General features: G+C 43.9%; 1 non-coding gene across 1 annotated transcript; it reads right to left on the minus strand.

Annotated features, from left to right (window-relative positions):
- Positions 1-1,191: 1,191 nt before the first annotated feature.
- On the minus strand, positions 1,192-1,264 carry trnav-cac (transfer RNA valine (anticodon CAC)). Its single transcript has one exon. It is a non-coding gene; the product is annotated as a tRNA-Val (tRNA).
- Between the last annotated feature and the right edge of the window lie 4,373 nt (positions 1,265-5,637).

Consider the following 5,637-nt stretch of genomic DNA (forward strand, 5'->3'; position numbering starts at 1 on the left):
GAATGTTAGAAATTGCAATTCTCGGATATTACTTTGCTCCAGTTCTACTGAATTAATTGAGGTTGACTTCAGGTAAGGTATTTTTTTCCAAAAGGGGGTGTGTCCAGCCACTCAGGCCTGTTTTGCAAGTTTCGGCAGTGAAAACTTACTACAAACTAACTTAGGCTGGAGTTAGTGCCCACTTTTGTAAGTTCAGAACAACCTTACCTAGAGGTAAGCTCAGTGCAGGCACAGCCAGAGAGGGGGTGGGAATTAAACACAAAAAGGACTGATGCATTAAACACCTCACTTAAAATGTCCAAACAACTCTTTTGATGATATCTTGCCTTATATCTGCTGAATGAAGATAGTTGCTTCTCTTTTTATCAATAAACAAGTGTAGCCTCCCGGCTGGGGCAGGCACATTTTGGCTGCTTTCAGATGAGCTGTGAGAGATTATTAAAGGGTCCGAGGGTCATGTAGCCCCCCACACCAGAATATCCTCCCCCCGGGGATTTCCTCAGCCTGTGCTCGGTGTCCGGGGAGCTTTGGCCCAGGTCCGAGGTAGATTGCATCCCAGGGATGGACAATAACCCTCTGAGCTCTGGAACTGGGAAGAGCGAATAACCACTGAGTTGTTTGTGGGTTTGAATTGCGGCTTAGATCTGCAGGTATTAACCGAGGCAGGGGCTGTGAGACATTGCATAGTGTTCAGGTTTAATCACAGCAATATCCGCAGTCAGGAGCTGAAAAGTACGAAGAGCTGAAAAAACACAAGAAAAAAGCTAAGAAATGTCAGCAATTGTGGTAAACTCTTTAATGTGTTTCCTGGCCGTTTAGTGGTGCGGCGCTCACAGAGGGAGCCCGGATTCAGAAAGTAACTCTTTCATTCAAATTCTTTAAAATAATGACATGCAACGAATTAAACTGTGTGTCGGGGGATGGGGGTGGGTGAAGATTAATTGTTTTATTCCCCATTCATTAACCGACAGCGTTGTTTTGCAGAATTGTTACTGAGGGACAGTGGACACTTCAATAACTGAACGTTAATCATTCAAGGATTTTGAATCATTGATGACGTTTTCTCCCCCATCTGACTTTACACACTCTGCATTTAGGAGACTGTTTTAAAATGTTCAGTGCTCATGCGACAAGGAACCTGGGGCGACTTTTGTTCAATTTATTTCACAGCAAAAGTAGTCTCCAAAATAATGTTACTGCCCGGGCTCGAACCAGGGACCTTTCGCGTGTGAGGCGAACGTGATAACCGCTACACTACAGAAACGCTGTGCTTTAGCTAATCTCAGGAATATAACCAGAGCTTTAACCTACACAGCTGGCCGATACTTCAGGAGCTGGTTTTACGAGAAGAGAACGATGGTGCAATATTTAGGAAGGCTGTGAGTGTGGCAGGAATTGATCTCGTGTTTCCCAGACTTTACACATAGGAACAAGAGATGGCCATTTAGCAGCGAATAGTTAGGATCTGGAATGCACGGCTTGAAAGGGCGGTGGAGGAAGTCTCAATCTTATCTTTCAGACGGGAGTTGGATAAGTGTCTGAAGGAAAAACAATTGCAGGGCTACGGGGGAAGGGCGGGGGAGTGGGACTCGCTGAGAGTCGGCACGGATCGATGGGCCGAATTGCCTTCCGTGCTGTAATCATTCCATGATTCGATAAGTTAGTGGCACATTTCATAGTGTGGGTGGGAGCACAACATTGCAAAGGGACATGGATTGAGTCGGCAAAACTAGAGGCATCTGATTCAGGAGATTCGCGCGGTGCGGAAATTCGGGAGTTTAATGACTTTGAAAGGAACATTTTTGTTTTGTGCCGTTTCGGTCATTGAAATATTTGTGAAAGGAATTTTTTGCAGAAAGGGATGCAGCATTTAAACTTCTGCCTTAACACTTCTTTCTGGGTGTCAGCTCACATTTCGTTTCGATGTTATTCTTCCAGAATTGCTATTTTCTTTGGTGTTTCACAATAACCAGACACTTGCTCTAAAGTTAGTCTCACTGTTTCCCCAGTCTCCTGTTGATGTTACCAGCAATGAACATTTTGACCCAGACCCCGAAAGCACAGTGTGTAAAATGGTTTATGGTTTCAGAGTTCACTTGCAGAGCACAGAAGAAATGATTCAATTATGGAGTTCCTTCAGTTAGCATTTCTTTAATTGTGCAAAATAAGATTGTGGGTTAATTAATGATGTTTCTACATGAAAGCAATATTAAATTAACAGAAATGCAATCGCCCAACATGGGGCTCAAACGCACGATCCTGTAATTAAGATTCTCATGTTCTACCGACTGAGCACTCCGGGCTTCTGGCTAACGCAGGATTTAATCGCTCATTGCAGCCAGGCGCCTGTTGGCCACCCGCAGCCTGGATACACTAACGTCCCAACAGCACATTGACTGTCGGAGTGGGACCGTGCGGTGCTTCAGAAGACAGGTCGAAAAAGCAAAGTCACTGATTCCGTCCCATGTGCTCCTCCAATCAAGAATAGCAACACACTAAAAATGCTTCAATAATGGTTACACCTGAGCTCCACATTTGTCAATAAGTTGGCTCGTTGCTCTAGGGGTATGATCCACGCTTTGGGGTTGTTATTTGAAATTTGCGAGAGGTTCTGGGTTCAAATGCCGGACGAGTCCTCAGTTTAGCTATGAATTTTGAAATTGCATCGAACTTTTGCAAAGAAGGACTTGCATTTCTGCAACACCTTTCAGGATCTCATGACGCCCCAAAGCGCTTCACAGCCGTTGAGTTATGTTTGAAGTGTTGTAGTGTGGGGAAAGATGTGCCCAAATCACCCCACACGAACCGCAACTCTTTGCGAAGGAGTTCGGTGCAAAGAATCAGGTGTCTCAGGGACTTGGACTTTCTATGAATGAGTTCTGCTTGTACCTGCATTCAAGCTTGAAACAGCAACTGGGCTTCCATCTCACGGGAGCAGCGTGTAGCGGTTAGTGAGTAGGTGACCAGGTTGATGTGCGCCGCTTTCAATCTTTGAAATTTCACCAAACTGAGAAACGATGAATCCAACTGTCCCTGTAAGCGACAGATTGAAGTGATCGGTGCTCCAAACAGAGCTGGAACACGCGCAGTGCAGGAATAGGGTCCGCAACATTAAATGTCAGAGTTATTAAGCAGACAATAATTAAACATACACTTAACAACAGTACTTACACCCAAACCTTGCAAATGTTAGCCGAAGGACTCAAACACGTTACAGTTCCCAGCTCGGTGTTCAAATTGATCAAACATTAATCGGATTCTAAACTATCTGATCCAAATGCCACATTTTATATCTTTTCCTTACCCCTGCTACGTGACAATTGAAACTTTAATAGTATTAGCTAACACAACAGCCCAACTTCTGATGGAAGGTCATTAACCTGAAATGTTAACTCTGTTTCTCTCTCCACAGATGCTGCCTGGCCTGCTCAGTGATTCCAGCATTTACTCTTTTTATTCTCCAAACTTATAATCAGAGTATCACTTCCCTTGTCATCTAACTTCACTCCTTCCTGACATGTAGCCTGGTCCTACAAACAGGCTCCTTTCGCACGATTCAGGCATTGATTGGAATTATAACTTCTTAACGATAACAATTATGTGAAGTATGTAACTATGTAATACTTGCCACCAGAGGGCGCGACTGTTGGAGTCCTAATGGTCACCTGCCCACACGTACAGGGCCAGTATAAAAGGTTGGCTGCCATGTTGTTCAGGCAATCTGGAGTTGTAACAAAGAAGAATAAGGTCACACTAAGTTTAGGTCACAGTACTCAGCCTCGGGGAGTTCTTCTGTTCACAGCAATTTGCGACGAGTAACAAAATACAAATCTTCACGAAACCAAGGCTGCTGTTGGAATATTAGAGAGATTCACAGAGAGTGAAATAAATGAGAGCAGCAGGCGGATCTCTGCCTGACACCGGGGAAACAGGGAGACAGAACTTGGAGCAAAGGGATATGGATTGAGTCGGCAAAACTAGAGGCATATTGATCCAGGAGATTCGCGGGGCGTGGAAATTTGGGAGTTTAATGACTTTGAAAGGAACATTTTTTTTGTCGTTTTGTTCAGAGAAATGTTCGTGAAAGGAATTTTTTGCATAAAGAGATGCAGTATTTAACCTTCTATCTTAACAATTCTTGCTGGGTGTCAGGATCTCATTTCGTTTCAATGTTATTCTTCCAGAATTAATATTTCATTTGCTGTTTGACAATAACCAGACCCTTGCTCCAAGGTGTGTCTCACTCTTTCCCCGGTGTCAGGCAGAGATACGCCTGCTTCCCTGATTTATTTCATGTGACAGGACACAAAAGTTCAAAATCAACCTGCAGATGTCCACACATGCTACTGAATAGTAATGATGGCCGAGTGGTCTAAGTTGTTGTGTTCAGATTACTATCTCCTCTAGAGATGGGGTTTGAATCCTATTTCAGACATTTCTTATATTTAATCTTTAGGCAGAACCCATTTGTTTCGTCACCACCAACTCCTTAAAATTGCGATTCAGCAATCCACATGCTCGCTTAACATTTCCGTCTGAGCTGGTGCTGAAGTTTGTTCATTCTTTTGTAGAACGACAATCATATATTTTGCCCTGAGCATGTGAGGAACTTTTCTCCCGATCTCATTGGGTTTAATTTTGGTAATCTGGTGCTGTTAGTGGAGATGTTTCCGCAGTGTAACGGTTAACACCTTCTCGTACTTTGAGTTCTTGCTCAACTTTCTCCTTGAGGGCACATGATATGGAACAGGGCTTGCAGTAAACCAATCTAGCGTCCTTCTGTACCCTGACACGCGTTGAAGCCTTGGATCGGACTGCACGTTTTGAAGAACACCTTTGGATATTTATTAATAACCTCATCCGTTGATGAAAATCTCGCTTCCACACAGAAAATCGTACTCCAATCGAGCTTCAGTCAGCTTAATCTATTTCTTCCTTGTAAGGCAGACTTGTCTCCTTTCACTACGATTAGAGGCAAGTTCTGAAATTGAACTTTATATTTCACCGGTACAGTGTTACGACCTCCCACAGGAATTTACTCTCCCGAGTAGCCTCGCAGCTCTATCTTGGGTTTCTCCAGTTGGAAATCACGCAATTTGTCACGGTACAGTGACTCCGGTTTTACACTCACGGATGCACCCGTGTCAATTTCCATTGGTATCTTGAATCCCGCAACATCTATGTGGATTTTGATTCTTTCCGATTGGCTGTCCGTTAACCTCGTGCTCCTGATGATGTATAACTCTAACATCTCCTCGTCCTGTTGTTGTTCTTCTATACTATGTAGTCTCTTGGGATTACTACTCATAGCTTTGAACGCTGGACTCATAGCTTTAAAAACAGGTTTACCCTTCAGTCGGCATGCCTTCGCAAGATGCCCAGTCTTTCTGTAGAAGAAACACTCTACCTTCACGTGTGGACACCTTTGAGCAATGTGTTGTCCCAGGCACCTACAGCATGACTTCAACGCTCTGGTAGAATTTCCAGTTTCACAGGCATTTGTTCCCTTGTTATACCTTCAAATGCTCTGATAATGACTCCACGAGACAATGTGTCGTGCTTGAACTGTAGTGACCTGAGTCCTTTATTGATAACCACAGAGTGAGGATCACACCTGGTGGCCTGCCTTTGATACTA

Source organism: Pristiophorus japonicus, unplaced genomic scaffold (genome assembly GCF_044704955.1).
Source record: "Pristiophorus japonicus isolate sPriJap1 unplaced genomic scaffold, sPriJap1.hap1 HAP1_SCAFFOLD_29, whole genome shotgun sequence".
Taxonomy (NCBI): Eukaryota; Metazoa; Chordata; class Chondrichthyes; family Pristiophoridae; genus Pristiophorus; species Pristiophorus japonicus.